Raw genomic sequence first — 15,792 nt, 5'->3', positions numbered from 1 at the left:
GAAGGGAGCATTGTACTCGATTATGGGCCTGATGTGGGCTGAGTATAATGGCTCTATAACTTCTTTTGATCTCGATACCATGCCTTTACTTATAAGTTGAGGCGCACAGAAGAATTTCCTCAATACCATTGCTACCTGGTAGTCAATGTTTAGGTTATTATCTATCTGTGTTCTTAGGTCCCTCACCACTATGTCTATTTTAGGGATGTGCTATCAATATTATAATTTGCAGGGATAGCTGATATACCGAAGGGTATAATTATGCATTTTTTAGCATTTAATCTCAGACCATGGTTTTGGCACCAGTCATTTATCATTTTTAGAAAATACCATGAAAAAATCCAAGAAGTAATAAATACCACAAAGCCAGAAGAACCAAGTCCAAAGTATAAACTCTTTAATAACACTCTAGTGCATCAGCTGTAACAGCCTTCAAGGAGTAAAAACATTAAAACACATACCCAATATATAGCTCTGATACACCCAGAGTAAATCAGTTAAACAATTATAAAGCTAATTAATCAAATTAAAACCTTCCCATTACAATCAACATTTAGACCTATGGGGGATAAAGTATTACATTTTAAAATAAATAAAGATTCCTTATAAAGCAGCTTTTTTTAAGGATTGAGTCTGTTACATGTTTAATATGCATTTTTTCTAAAACAGTAACATAGTTGTATAATTGTTTAATTTATTCTGGGTGTATCAGAGCTATATATTGGTTATGTGTTTTAATGTTTTTACTCCTTGAAGGCTATTACAGCCGAGATGCTATATTATTTATCATTTTTAGGTCTATTTGTAGGATGTCAGCATAATTTGGGGATTCAATGATTGCTCCCAGCTTGCAGTTGTTGGCGAACTTGATGAGCCAGAGGCTGTCAACATTGGCTTTCACTTTAGAGATGTATATACCAAACAGGAGGGGTCCCAACACTGAGCCCTGTGGGACACCACTAGTAACAGGTTTCTTATTGGAATGGGATTAATCTATACAGGCAGTGAGCTAGTTTGCTATCCATTTGTCAATGTAGGGGTTTATGCCTAACAAGGTAAGTTTATCTATGATCCCTGAGTAGGGGATTGTGTTGAAAGCTTTGGCAAGGTCTAGATAAACTGTGTGTACTATTTGACCGTCATCCATGGCCCTGGTGACTTTCTCTAAGAAGTCCACCAGATTAAGCAGGCAAGACCTCCCTTTGGCAAAGCCAAATTGGGTCTGGTCAAGTGTTTGGAGATTTCCTATATTGTTATTGGTCAGGTCCATGATAATCCTCTCCTTGGCCTTGCAGATAAGCCTGATCAGGCTTATGGGTCTGGTGTTCCCTGGGTCAGTTCATGGCCTCCCCTTGTGCAGAGAGGCGACTGTTTCAGTCATCCAATCCTCTGGGACAAAGCCCGTCTGTAGGCTGTGGTTAAAGAGGATTTCTAGTTTTCCTGATATATTCTATTTTAAGCTATTTATGAAGCATCCTGGAATGTTGTTGGGAGCCATAGAGGCTGTGTTTTTGGATTTTGTGGGTGCAGTAAAGACCTCCTCCCTCTGCAATGACCAGTAGGGGGCGGTTGTGGGTATTTCTTTGGTGTGTTAGGAGGTGATGGAGGGGAGAAGTTTGAACTGAACTTGTTGGCCAGCAGATGCACTATAGTTTCAGGCTGGGTGTAAGTGTTGCTATTCATGATTAATTCGGTACATTGCTGAGCATTTCCCCTGTGGTTACAAACATAATTAAAAAAGCCTTATGGTTATTTGTCACTTGGAAGACTATCTTTGCTTCATAGTTTGTTTTGCCAGATTTGACTAGCTCTCTAATTTGTTTGTTTAGACAGGTGAATGTCATTTTGCACAGTTTTCCCTTCTTGGCTTTGGAGAAGATTGTTTTCCTTTTGTTTAATAGCATATTTATGCTAGGGGTCCATCAGGGTGGTTTATTTTTGCAAGTAATCATAGATTTGACTCAGACAGGTACTGTTCCTCTATGTGACTATGAATGTGGTTGTACTGTGCTTTTGTGTATGGCACAGAGTAGGCCTTAGTGTCATCCAGGTTCAGAGGGGCTTGGAAGTTTAATAAGCTGTCACTTAGTTTGAGGTAATTGTCCTTAGCAAAGTTCTTAACAGGTTTGGAGTTTGATGGGGTTCTAGGTTAGTTTTAATACTAAAGGAGATGATTTCGTGATCAGATCTTACCAGGGAGGAGTTAATGCATGGGAGGGAGCAGCATTCCCCTATGTTCTTGATTATTAGGTCAGGGTATTTGTAACTCTAGTTGGGGAGCTAACTAGTTGCTCCAGGGTGTTTGCATTGAAGAAGTCCAAAACCTCTGAGCAAGTGAAGTATGGGTCATATTAGTCTCCCAGTTTATGTAGGGGTGGTTGAAGTCACCCATAAGTATGGTGTTAGGCTGAATGTTAAAAGGTTCCAGTAGGTTCATGTAGGAGATGTGGTTTTCCAGACTCATGTTAGGGAATCTGTAACAAGGATTTGATAGGGGGTCCCACCTATGGTTAGTTGGACATGAAGCAGTTAAAGTGAGTCATGTTGTTGGACCTCTCTAGCAGTGTACTTGTCCTTTATGAACACTGAAACACCTCATCCCTTTGTTTTATCCTGAGCTGAGGGGAGATCAAAATGTATAAAAGGCAATGTAGCTTTTGATAGCTGGAGTGGTTTCCATGGTTCTGAACCATGTTCCTGTGACTGCACATATGTCTGCATTTCCAGGGAGTGTATTTTTTTATTTAAACTCCTAGCATTGAGTAGCAGTACCTTTAGGTAGTTGTGAGTGATTTTCTTTCTTATGCTGGAGGGTTTAACAACTTGGAATGGCCTAAAAAGGCAGTATGGGGATAGATAAAGTTTTTGCCAGTACCTGGAAGCCAAGTGGTGACAAGTGCAAACCATCTCTGGCAAAGAATCATGGTTTGTCAGTCATGTCTCCCCAAGTGAACAGATAATGAATCCCCTTGTTGTGACACCAGAAACTAAGCCAATTTTTGAAGTCAATCATTTTTTCATGGTACTGTGGCATCATCAGTGGTGAAGGTAGGATGCTACTCAAGGCTAGATTCATACCCACCTGGGACACATATTCAGAGAGCTCCATCATATCTCTCTTCATGTAGTCCACTGAGGTACACCTTAGGTTGTTTTTGCCCACATGGACTATGACCGTGTCATACTGGTACTTGTGGTTTAAAGACCCAAGTGCATGCATGATTTGTTGGATCCTGACTCCAGACAGACTGCTCACTGTGATCTTCTCCTTCTTTAGCCTGGTAAGGGGGACATTGGTATGTCTTTCAATAGAATCCCCAATAACTAGAATGTCTGGTCATGTGGTATGTTGCCCTTATGGGCTTGGAAGCAGGGCTACTCTGTTTTTTAGACTTATGTTTTCTGTGAGATGCTGCCTTTTTTAGTGTGAGTGGAGCCACTGATAAATGCTTTTAGGAGATCTTGGAGGTTTCTGTAGATTACAAGTGAGTACCTCCACAAATGCAGGTCTATGTGTTTGTTCCTTAGTGTTGATAGTGAATGTTTTGGGTGTAATGACGACAACCTGGTTTGCACTTTTCATGTGTGTATATGAGAGCTTTGCCTTTAATGGCATTGTGTATCTACATCTCTCACACATTGTGTTTGTATGTTCTAAAATTAAATGTGTTTGTATGTTCTAAAATTAAATGGTTGTCAGTGAACATGAGGCAGTTACTACACTGCCTTAAAATCCCTATATCCATCAGGTCAGAAACAGAGGTGACATGGAAGTGAATATCCATTATATCAGATCCTTAGTAGATGGAAAGGAGTAGGGGAGAAACACTTTAAAGTATAATAGAGAGTTTTTAGTGGTAGACTATGAAATGACTTGCAGTGGTGCTGCCCTCTGTGCAAACTAGCAGCTCTTTGAGGAGCTATGAACAGTGGAAAACTACGGACAGCATTTCCTATAGAAGATTTTAAACTGGAGAGGTTTGCTTAATATACAAGGCATTGTGCGATGTGCAGATATGAGGCTTTCATAGACTTTTACACAGTTAAACCCTCAGGCCAATCAGATAAACACAAAATAAGTCTTCCACCAGCAGTTCCTAACTCATATAGGTTAAATCAGCCCTCTGTTCCCACCAGAGTGCAGAAAAAAACCCTCTTAATGTTAACCAAACTGGTTTTAAGCTGAAGTGTGGTAACAAATGCTTTACAACAAAAGGCAGAATTCCTGCAGTATCAGAAATCCTTGTAAATAAGTTCACAACCCTGAGAAAAGTTCTCAAATACAGAAAATATATGCAGATGTAGGGGAACCTCTGCAAACACAGAAAAACTTTGCAAAACTTAAAAATATTTTGACAAACTCAGGAGATCTTTGGAAAACTCAGAACAGCTTTTGCAGTATCAGAGGAGGTTAGAGAACATCAGGATGCTGTTAAAACTATATAAAAGCAGTACAGTAACAAACAGATGGTGTTTCTTACTTATATCAGCTTTGTAGGTCCACAGATGATTTTAGATGAACCCAAGGTCTTGTGGTTACAGGTGTCCAAGCTAAGCATAGAGAAGCTCTGAATAAATGAGCACAGTCTCACAAGAATGTAAAGCTTTTATACCAACAGGTTGAAAGAATTTTATACAGTTAAGACCTCAGTCCAATCAGATAAACACAAAATAAGCCTTCTACCAACAGTTCCCAACTCAGATAGGTTGAACAGTCCTCTGCTCCCACCAGAGTGTAGAAAGAAAACCTCTGTTACTGTAAAAAAAATGTTTTTTGGCTCAAGTGCAGTAACAAATGTTTTACAACAAAATGAAGAATTCTTGCAGTACTACGAATCCTTGGAAATAAGTTCACAAACCTGAGAAAAGTTTCCAAATACAGAAAAATGTATGCAAATGTAGGAAAATTCCTAAAAACACAGAAAAACTTTGCAAAACTTAGAAATATTTTGGTAAACTCAGGAGAACACAGAACAGGTTTTGAAATGTGAGAGGATGTTAGGAAATATCAGAATATTGTTAAAATGATCTAAGACCAGTACAGTAAACAAACAGATGGTGTTTCTTTAAGAAGTGCAGGTTGAAAAATTATGTAACCAAATCAATAACTGCAACACAGAACCAGTAAATAGCATTGAGATTGTTAGAACATGTGTAAAAAAAAAAAAAAAATATATATATATATATATATATATATATATAAACCCAAGGTCCTGTAGTCACAGGGGTCCAAGCCAGGCTTAGGGGAGCTTTGAGTAGATGAGCCTTTTAACCAGAAATTGTAGGAGTTCCTCTTTACGTCCCCTTGTTTCATATTTCTGTCTGTACAGCCAAAGTCTGGTGTCTTCATTAACATAAAAAAATTGTGAATATTCCGGATATAGTCTTCCACCTTCTTTAAGATTTCATGAGGTTTCTTTATAGTTTCCTCATTACTTTTTTTAAACCTGGACGCCCTTGCCTTTATCCTTGTAGTATAAGTAAGGGATATGTTATCAGTAATCTATGTGCAGAAACACTAATGCATATTACTTTGATTTCTGTACATCACAACCTACAAAAATGGCCAAAACTAAACTGATGACAAAAGAAAAAAACAAATGCTTCTTTTTTGTAATTGGTCAAATTAATAAAAAGCAAAACAATTGACACTACATCCAGACATAATCTTCCTGAATAGTGGTTCTGTTAAGGAAAGAATTTTGAGTAAGGTAATGTGGATAATCTGTAAGGTTGAAGGGATGGGATTAGTGGCAGCGGCAGAGTTAGTGATATGGTTAGCACACATTGGTAAGTTGGTACAGGGATGCCAACACTGATGAATAAGCTGGTTGAAGGAGAGAAGATGGGCTATTTAATAAGAAGGCCCTCCTCGGACCACTCAAGTCTAGTAAGAAGTTAATAGATTCAGCTGACAAACAGTCATTAAGTTAAAGGAACATTTTTATATTAAAATATTCTTTGATACAGTTAAATGGGAGTTTCTGAGAGAGAAGAATTTTGGCCATAAGGTGGTGGTAGTATTATGATGTTGTATAGAGCTCTCCATCTGGCAGCCACAGTTAATCAGATGTACTCTAAGAGGATCAGCTTAAAAAGAAGTACAAGGCAGGCTGCTGTTAAGTCTGTAGTTCCCATTGATGATGGAAGTGGTGATGAGCATTGTAAGGAAAGATTTAAAACACGGGGGGGGGATTATTACATGGTCTACTGAAGAATAAGGAAAGAGTTTTCTACTCATATCATTAACAGAGGTACAGCGGTTTACAAGGAAGTCAGATTTAAAGTCAGAAGCAGTAAAATGTATTATAGTTCTTTTGGGTTGTTAGAGTAAGAAGCATTGTGGGTTTTGTTTATAAGAACTATCATGGTCAGTTATCTAGGAATTAAGATTACCATAGGAAAGTATACTTTTGTTGCTGCTTAATGCTAGGGGTCTAAATAACAAATTGCCTGATCTTGAAGCCTTCCTGTATTTGAAGCATATTCATTTATTATTACTGAAACCTGGTTTAAGACTACAGAAAGCACCTCTTCTTTATTAGGGATTTGTGTCTAATAAGCTTTTAGACTGATGGAAACTGTTGTGGAGTATCCATATGTATAAAACCACATTATCTCAGGACAGATTCCTACAAATCGATAAACCAAATGTATTGAGATTCAACTCGGCCAAAATAAAACCAACTATCTCATTATACCATGTTACAGGACCCCTTCAATGACCCCTGAAAACAATATCCAGTTCTTAAGTACATTGGATGAACTCCATGTGCACAAACAAATCCATCATCCTGGGAAACTTCTAATTACTTATTGATAAACTAGAAGACCTAAACCCCAAAATTCCTCAGTTGTGTGCACATTATATGCAAGAATTTTGTGGATCAAATAGTTAAAGAGCCTATTAGAGTTGAAAATATTCTTGACCTGGTCCTTACAAATGTAGCAGCCATATGTACTATCCCACAGGTATACCCTTCCACAGTCAAATCAAACCACAAATTGATAACCTTCTCTTTCAAAATCTGTAACCCAGCTGAGGGAAATAGCATAATATTCAAAGACTTCAAATACACAAACTTCATACAATTATGTGAGGAACTCTCTAAGTTCAAATATAATTGTATCTTTAAAACATAGGCACAACTAGTAGTTCTTCTTCTTTCGGCTTTTCCCGGTTAGGGGTCGCCACAGTGGATCACCTGTCCACTCATGACTGGCAGTAGAGTTTTATGGGGTCGAGTTGCCAGCCCGGCACCCAAAATTCCACAGAAGGCACACATACACATGCCTAGGGGCAATTTAGAGTGTCTAATCCACCTACAGCATGTCTTTGGGATGTGGGAGGAAACAGGAGCGCCCAGAGGAAACCCACGTAACCACAGGGAGGACATGCAGACTCTGCACAGAAGGCACCACAGCCGAGGATCGAACCAGAGAACCTCTTGCTGTGAGGTGACAATGCTAACCGCTGCATCACCGTGGCTGCCCTGGGCACAACAAATTCTAAGTTTGCCTAGAAAACTGTGTCTACCCATCAGCCTGTACAAAAAAACAAACAAAAAGAGAAAGGAAAGAGCAACACAGCCTGGTGGTGTACATCTATAAATAAAAAATAAATAAATAAAAAATGCAGTAAGAGAACAAAACTCATTAGAATGTACAGCAAAACTGAAGACCCACAAATCAGGGTTAACATCAAAAGGTTATCCAAGTTAAAGGAAAAACAGCGTCAGGAAAACTAAAGCACCCTATGAACTTAAGCTAATGTCAGAAGATAAGGATAATGACAAATCTTTTCTTACGGATGTCAGGAAATTACAAAATAATCCCCAACATTGCTCTGAATTGATTGAGAATGGCACTATCTATTCTGATGTTGTGGATATTGCAAGTATATTGGCAAACAAATTCAGTGCTAACTTCACTCCAGAGACATCTACACCAAAACCACATACAACAAAGGAGCTAAAACCCCTATCTTCTCAAAGGAACACTTGTTAAAAAATACTTAACAAAACAAAACAAAAAAAATCCCTTCTGTGACCTGACAACATAACAAGCTGCCAGCTGATCAACACTAAACATTTGCTGGTGGATTCACTTATTCAACCAGAGCTTCTCTACTGGCTTTGTCCTCATGGTTTAGCACACCTTGTGGAACCTGGGAATTACAGACCCATCAGCCTGACGAGCCTCATCTGTAAAGCCATGTAATATAATAGGCCAGATAAACTACTATATAAAAAAAAAAATCTTGTAATACTTGACTCCTAGCAGTTTGACTTTGTTAAGGGCAGATTCTGTTTAATGAATATGGTAATATTGTTTGAGAGGGTAACACAAGCTGTGGACAGTGGTCATGCTTTCCACACAACATATCTCAAACTTGCAAAAGCATTTGATACTGTACCACATACCAACATTATCAAGCTTAATGCCCTCCAAATTGGTCCTTATGTGTAGTTAAATGGCTAGTTAATTGGCTGAAGCACAGGATCCACACCATGAGAGCGGCAGGTGCAGCAGCAGAGAACATGAAAGTAACCAGTGGGGTACCACAGGGTTCCATGCTAGGACTTTAGCTATTTGTCATATAGTTCTCTGATCTTTAAATCAAAAATCAGGATATCTGGTTAACAAAGTTTGGCAATGACTACAAACTGGGTGTAATATTTGAATCTCTTTCTGAAACACAGAAGCTACAAAGTGAAATTACACAATTTAATAGCTGATTTGCTGACAGTGGGCTAAAATTAAATGTTTGAAATGCAATATTGTTTCATTTGACAAACAAAACCTCCTCCCAGCTCATAGCATAGAAAACACTCCACTCTGATAATGAAGATATTGTTGGACATCTTAGAACATGGGTAGATTACTCGCTTTCCTTTTACTGTCATGTTGCAACAGTGGTCAGGAAATCTTTCTAGCTGGTGCAGCTGATTGCACATAGTATTTCATTTAGGTTCAAAGAAGTCCTGGCACCCTTTAACCTGCACTGATCAGGTCTGTCATAGAATACAATGCCCCTTCTGCAATCTATAGGTTCATAGGTTCATAGGTTCATACTAGGCTATCTGCCCGAGGGCATTTACAAGCCTAGCCCATAGTTTTGTGGCTTACGCCATCCCTTTAGTATGGGGAACTATACCCATTATTTTGCTGTGCCTCTGTCGAGCAGTGACACTGAGGTAATCCCTGGGGTATATCTGCGATCTCCCATCCATTGGTCAAGATTTCTCTTGAACAAGGCCAGCAAGGTGCTCTGCCTGACATATACCGGGATTTTATTCCACAGCATAGGGAGTCTTTGGGTGATGAATCTATCCCTCCAGCACGTCCTATTAATAGCCGTGTCGAGGTTTAAGTCTCTCGCCCTTGTGGCTCTGATGGATGATCTACTTTACTAAACGTATCAAGCAGTTACAGAGGCCACAAAAAAAGATCATGGCACTGAGGGACAGGACCTATCAAGAAAGTCTAGAGGCTTTATCCCTGTATTTAGTGTCCTAAAGACTCCTTAGGGGCAATCTGTGCCTTGCATTCTGGGGCATTAGGGATCTTGCAGTCCATGATCTCTTATTTCTCCAAAAATCCAACAGTCTTTTATGAAACCTAGAAACAGATATCTGAATGTCTTTCAGCGAATAAACACATTACAGTGGAGAGACAAATTCATCATGCAGTGACTACCCTTTCTCTGGAACTAACTTCCTCTCAAGATCAAGGAATGAGACATGCTATCTTCCTTTAGGAAGGAATTGGAGAATTGGATGGATATTCATGAATTCATCACCTCCCAGCATGACTGGTCTATCACTAAAAGGAGGTAAGGTCTAAAGGTGGGTATTGGCAAGGCATTAATGGGCACATGACCTAGTTGCCTTGTACATTCTATGCTTCTATGAAAAAGCAGAAAGTGTGAATGCTGAGTTGTTAACAGACAACATTAAGAAGCAGAGAGAGAGAGAGAGAGAGAGACAGCAGGACTATGTGGACAGAATGAGATGTTGGGGAGGATGGCTTTTATAGGTTTTGTTTGTGGCATTTGGTAGTGTTTCTAAGGGATAAATTTGTGGAAATTGTGCATAAGCTATATGACAAATCTATGTGCAGGAACAAAAAGACTAAGATTAGTACAAAAAGATTAGAGAAGTGGAGATAACCGAATGGATGGTGTGGGGGGGGTGCTTATTTTAGTATATATGAAATGACTGTGAATGTGCTTAGTGGGTCAGTGATAAAAGAGTGAAGGGCTAGGTTATCTTCTGTGCAAAAAAGTAGAAGAGACGTTAACAGTTATGTTACGAAAATATTATCAGCAGGAAAGGTATACAGAAAATAGGAAATTATGCGTCGGGTGGAGGTGGAAAAACAATTATGAAATAATAGTAGGATCAGTGTAGCAGGAAACATGTCAAAGGCAAAAGGGGTGAAAGAGGAAAGAAGTTAGAAAAGTCAAAGATAAAAGTGGAAATAAAGGTGCTGGCATTCAGTCCTTTTTGGAAGTGCTCTGGGACAGAAGGAGTATAGATAGATGAAGAAAATAATGAATGATACTTTGAAGAAGGGACTGCAGCTTGAGATGGTAAGGAAAGAAAGTGTGAGGGGGAAAGTGGAAGGGAGATATATAGAGACCAGGGAGTCACAGGAAATAGGCAAAGCAAAACTTGAATGGAGTTGAGAATTAAGTTATTTGAGTGGGTTGATGAGGTTTGGAAAGCAGATGCTTGGAGAATCTATAAAGCCCTAATGGCATTTGGGTTGCTAACTGATTTCCCAATGACATTGTTAAAATGTAAAGCACCAGTCAGTCTGAAGAGAAGGGGTTGTTTTTAGCTATTTATTTATTGTTGTAGGTAATTCATGTGGAGGAGCACGCATTTCACATTCTTTTCTGGAGGTATAAGTCCTGATTCTGTAAGTCCAAACACTTGTATAATTAATATGAGAGTTCAACAAAACATCAGTGAATTCTGAAACTCACTGTTAAACCATATAAATGGTCTCTGTCATGCCCCTGGGACTTGTTTGTCTCCCTGACTATTGAAGTTCAAAAAGGTGGAATAGTCAGTGACACTGCTATTTTGGGATAAGTGTGAATCCCTCACCTTTCCATTATAGTTCCACAGTTTCAAGGAGTGCATTTATGAACCTCAGAATTTCAATATCCACCTCCATTTTCAGCTATGAACTAAATACAGGGTAATGTAAACTCAGCACAATATCATGCTGACAGCCCATAAAAGCATATTGGTTAGGCATATAGGAAATCTCAACAAAAACAGTCAATAACGAAAATACAGGACAAGACCACCACTACGATGCACATAAAATTCCAAAGTTTAATTGTAGACAAGAATGAGCGCTTTCACGTGCCAAACGCTGCATGCTTCATCAGATTTCATTTACTAATCACAGAACAGTCTTTAAATATACTAGCCAGTTACACTTAATTAAATTCAATCAATTAATTCATTTAAATCAGGCAAGTAGTCATAGTGACTGTTACAATGCTGTTAGTTCAAGTCATTCATAATAACCACTTATATCAAGAAAGACCTAAAACCATATAAAACTAAAAATGTATGTTTCTATACAATATGCAACAAGATATATGAACATATATAAATACATATATAAAAATATATGAAAATGTATATATATAAAATATCTATAATATATATAAATAAGGAAATCATGAAATAATAATGAATTCATAAAAATAGAAATGTCAGAATGGACAGAATGAAATGTCAATTCATGAAGATGGCAAAAACCCATGTAAAAGTAAAAATAATAATACTAAATAAATATATAATGAAAATATATACACATAATTCTTATCATATTTCCTGATACTATTTAATATTTACGTGCAATTAATACTGGCTTGATACTAATGAATTGGTTTAAACCAGGTTCTATATGCGCTCGTAATTTAAAAATCCAGCACAATTCAATAGATTCTAGGTAATTCTTGTTATTCCCCCCTCTCTTATTTTTGGTTATCAGTTGTAATGCTCTGAACTCAAAAATGTGATCTTTAAAACTGCTTATATGTTTCGCCAATGCATTCTGTTGATTATTTTTCTTTATATCATATATGTGATTGTAAATCCTGTTTTTTAATTTCCTGGATGTCATCCCTACATAAAACGCTGAACAGCATGTGCAAGTTGCTAAATATATAAGATTTTCATCTTCACAGCTAGCATGGAACTTAGGTTTAAATCTATAGTTGATAATAGGATGAATAAAATCTTGTTCCTTCGAAATAAACTTGCACATGTTACATTTTTTACAGGGATAAGTACCTAACCTATCATAGTGCTTAATCATGCTGCTATTAAATTCATCATGATAGTGTTCAGTACATAAAATTCTTTTTAGATTCTTACTGTTTCTATAAGTAAACAAAGGAGTATTTCCCACTATAATCTGAATCTTGGGGTCAGCAATAAGTACCTTCCAATTCTTATTGATGATATAAACAATATTTTTATTATCATTGGTGTATCTGGTAATAAAGGTGATTTTAGTAGCTTTTAGTAATGACAATAATAAAGTTCCAAACAATGCTACATCGAATATCAATGAAGCTGCTGACAGTAACAATGTTACTGATCCTGGTATGCCAACTGTGTGACCTGTCTCTGAAAGGTTCGTGAAGTTTCACTGGATATGGTAAAAAACTTGCTGAGCCTTTACCCAGCACTTTCGGTCTGGCTCCCAGACCGTTAACTTCCTGTTGTTCGGTTAATGCCTACTGATTAGGCGGTGGTGTAGCTGCTGATGACGTGATATTTAAAGGTAAAATATCACTTAAAGACACTTATATCAAGAAAGACCTAAAACCTAATTATGAATGACTTGAACTAACAGCATTGTAACAGTCACTATGACTACTTGCCTGATTTAAATGAATTAATTGATTGAATTTAATTAAGTGTAATTGGCTAGTATATTTAAAGACTGTTCTGTGATTAGTAAATGAAATCTGATGAAGCATGCAGCGTTTGGCACGTGAAAGCGCTCATTCTTGTCTACAATTAAACTTTGGAATTTTATGTGCATCGTAGTGGTGGTCTTGTCCTGTATTTTCGTTATTGTTTGGTTTCTTTTCTGGAATCGAGACCTTTGGAGAGCAGCTGTACCTTGTTTCACTTCAACAAAAAAAGTCAATTATTTAAATCAAAAATAGACTCAGAAAAGTGTAAGGAACAAACTGGCTGCAGAAGTGTTACAATACTCTGTATCCATATAAAAGCTGAAGTTCACAAGAGTTTAGAAGATTACAACAGTTTGAGAGCACAAGTTTATAGGAAAACATGATCACAGTTTGTTGTTTCTTCATAGGTTCATAGGTTCATACTAGGCTATCTGCCCTAGGGCATTTATAAGCCTAGCCAGAATGTGTTTGGCTTTTGCCACCCATTTTAAATTAATTTTGCTATGCCCTTTTTTGAGGTTAGTATACTGTGCCTCTGTCTAACAGTGACACAGAAGTGATACCCGGGGTAAACCTACGATCTCCCATCCACTCATCAAGATTCCTCTTGAAGAGAGTCAATGAGGGACTCTGCCTAACCTGGACTGGGATTTTATTCCAGAGTGAAGGGAGCCTCTGGGTTATGAATCTGTCCCTCCAGCATGTCCTATTTATTTCAGTGCTGAGGTTCAAGTCTCTTGAGCGTGTAGCTCGATGGGATTTGGAATTTCTGAGGTGCAGCATGTCCATTAATTCCGGGTTGGACATGGCTTTATACGTCAGGCACAGATTGCCTCTGAACAGGCAGTATGCCACTGAGTAGAGCTGGAGTTTCTTTAACCGGGCAGCATATGGCATCTGTTTGAGCCCTTTGATCCTCTTGGTGAGGTACTTTTGGGGTCTTTCCAGTTGCTGCAGGTGTCTGGTAAGGTACATCCCGAAAGGGGCATTGTACTCAATTATGGGCCTGATGAGGGATGAGTAAAGAGGCACGATGACCTCCCCTGATCTAGATGTGAATCCCTTCATGATTAGGTGGGCTATATAAAATGTTTTTCTAACCACTTTGGCCACATGGTTGTCAAATGAGAGATTGCTATCAACTTGGGGCCCCAGGTCCCTAATTACTTCTTCGGTACTTAATGGATTACCACCTATGTGGTAATTTGTGGGCACTTTGTTTTTGCCAAAGGGGATGACTATACACTTTTTGGCGTTTAGCTTTAGGCCATGGCTCTGGCACCAGTTGTCTGTTTCTATGAGGCCCTTTTGGAGGATGCTTGTGTCGGCTGGAGAGTCGATTATGGCGCCCAGTTTGCAGTCATTTGTGAACTTGGTCAGCCACAGTCCTTCAGTGTTGGCCTGTACCTCCGAGAAATATATACCGAACAAGAGAGGTCCCAGGACTGAGCCTTGTGGGACGCTACTTGTAACTGGTTTGGAGTCTGACATGGCTCCAGCAATTCTAACCATGTGGGTTCTGTCCTTGAGCCAGTTTACAACCCATCTAGTGACACAGGGGTTTATATTTAAGCTGGTGAGCTTATCTATAATGCCCGAGTGGGGTATTGTATCGAAGGCTTTTGCGAGGTCCAGGTAGGCTGTGTGGACCACCTTCCCTCGTCAATGGCCTTGGTGACTGTTTCAAAGAAATCAACCAGGTTTAAGCTTTGCAGACCAAGTTAGTCAGGCTTATGGGGTGATAGTTTCCAGGATCCGTTGAGGCACCACCTTTGTGGAGAGGGACCACAGTTGCTGTACGCCACTCTTTGGGTACATATCCTGTAGTAAGGCTGAGATTGAACAGTAATTTTATGTTTGGGTTTAGCTCTTCTTGGAGTTCATGTAGGACGCAGCCTGGGACACCGTCTGGTCCCATTGATGCTGTGTTTTTTGCTTTGGAGAGGGCGGCTCTTACCTGAGCATCTGAGATGTCAGGGGGGCAGCACTCTGCTGGGATAGATATTTGCCCTTTTGGTGGGGAGGGGGGAGTTTGCGCTGAACCTGTCAGCTAGGATGTTGGCAATGTCTGTGGGTTCGGTGTATTTTTTGTCATTTTGGACTAATTCTGAGCATATCTGGGAATTACCACCCAGGTTCCTAACATAACTAAAGAAAGGCTTGTGATTATCCTTAGTGTCCTGTGCAATTTTTCTCTCGAAGCTGGCCTTAGACGATTTTATGAGTGCCCGTAGTTTTTTGCTAATACTGATCAGAGATGCCTTCCCTTTTTGGAATTTTGCTCTATCATTTAGTAGCTTCCTCCTTCTATTGTATAGTTTGTTTATGGCTGGGGTCCACCAGACAGGACGTCTGCCTTTGGAGGATTGGGTCTTGGTTTTATTTGGGATCGCATGTTCCATGCATTCCTGAAGGTGTTCATAGAATGCTTTTATAAAGGATTCTGTGGTCTGGGCCGTATTTTCCACAGGCCTGGGGGCTTTGGAGGATTCCACCTCGGTTTTGAGGCGTGTGAAATTTGCTTTAGAGACGTTTTTCACTGTGGTTTTCTGGGCAGGGGGTGGGGTCGGGATGTGAATATCCAGTGAGATTAGTTTATGGTCTGATCTTACCAGTGAGGGATACACTTCTGGTCTGGAGCATAGAGTCCCCATGTTGGTGATGATCAGTTCCAGTATGTTTTCCCCTCTTGTGGGAGTGGTAACAAGTTGTTCCATAGCATTTGAGTTTATAAATTCTAGGAACCTTTGGGCTAGGGTGTTGGAGCTAGAGTAATTCTCCCAGTCTATGTTTTGGTAGTTGAAGTCGCCCAATATAATGGTGTTTGGAGAGAC

The 15,792-nt window shown here is 39.1% G+C and overlaps 1 protein-coding gene across 1 annotated transcript in view; it reads left to right on the top strand.

Moving 5' to 3' along the window:
* Positions 1–15,792, top strand: part of TOGARAM2 (TOG array regulator of axonemal microtubules 2) — a 1,500,446-nt gene that overhangs the window by 1,320,951 nt on the left and 163,703 nt on the right. The gene's annotated exons all lie outside the window — the stretch shown is intronic.

This window comes from Protopterus annectens, chromosome 1.part2 (assembly GCF_019279795.1).
Source record: "Protopterus annectens isolate FY-2018-M chromosome 1.part2, PAN1.0, whole genome shotgun sequence".
NCBI lineage: Eukaryota > Metazoa > Chordata > Ceratodontiformes > Protopteridae > Protopterus > Protopterus annectens.
The sequence above is the reverse complement of the archived record's forward strand: the minus strand, read 5'-3'. Positions and strand labels throughout refer to the sequence as shown.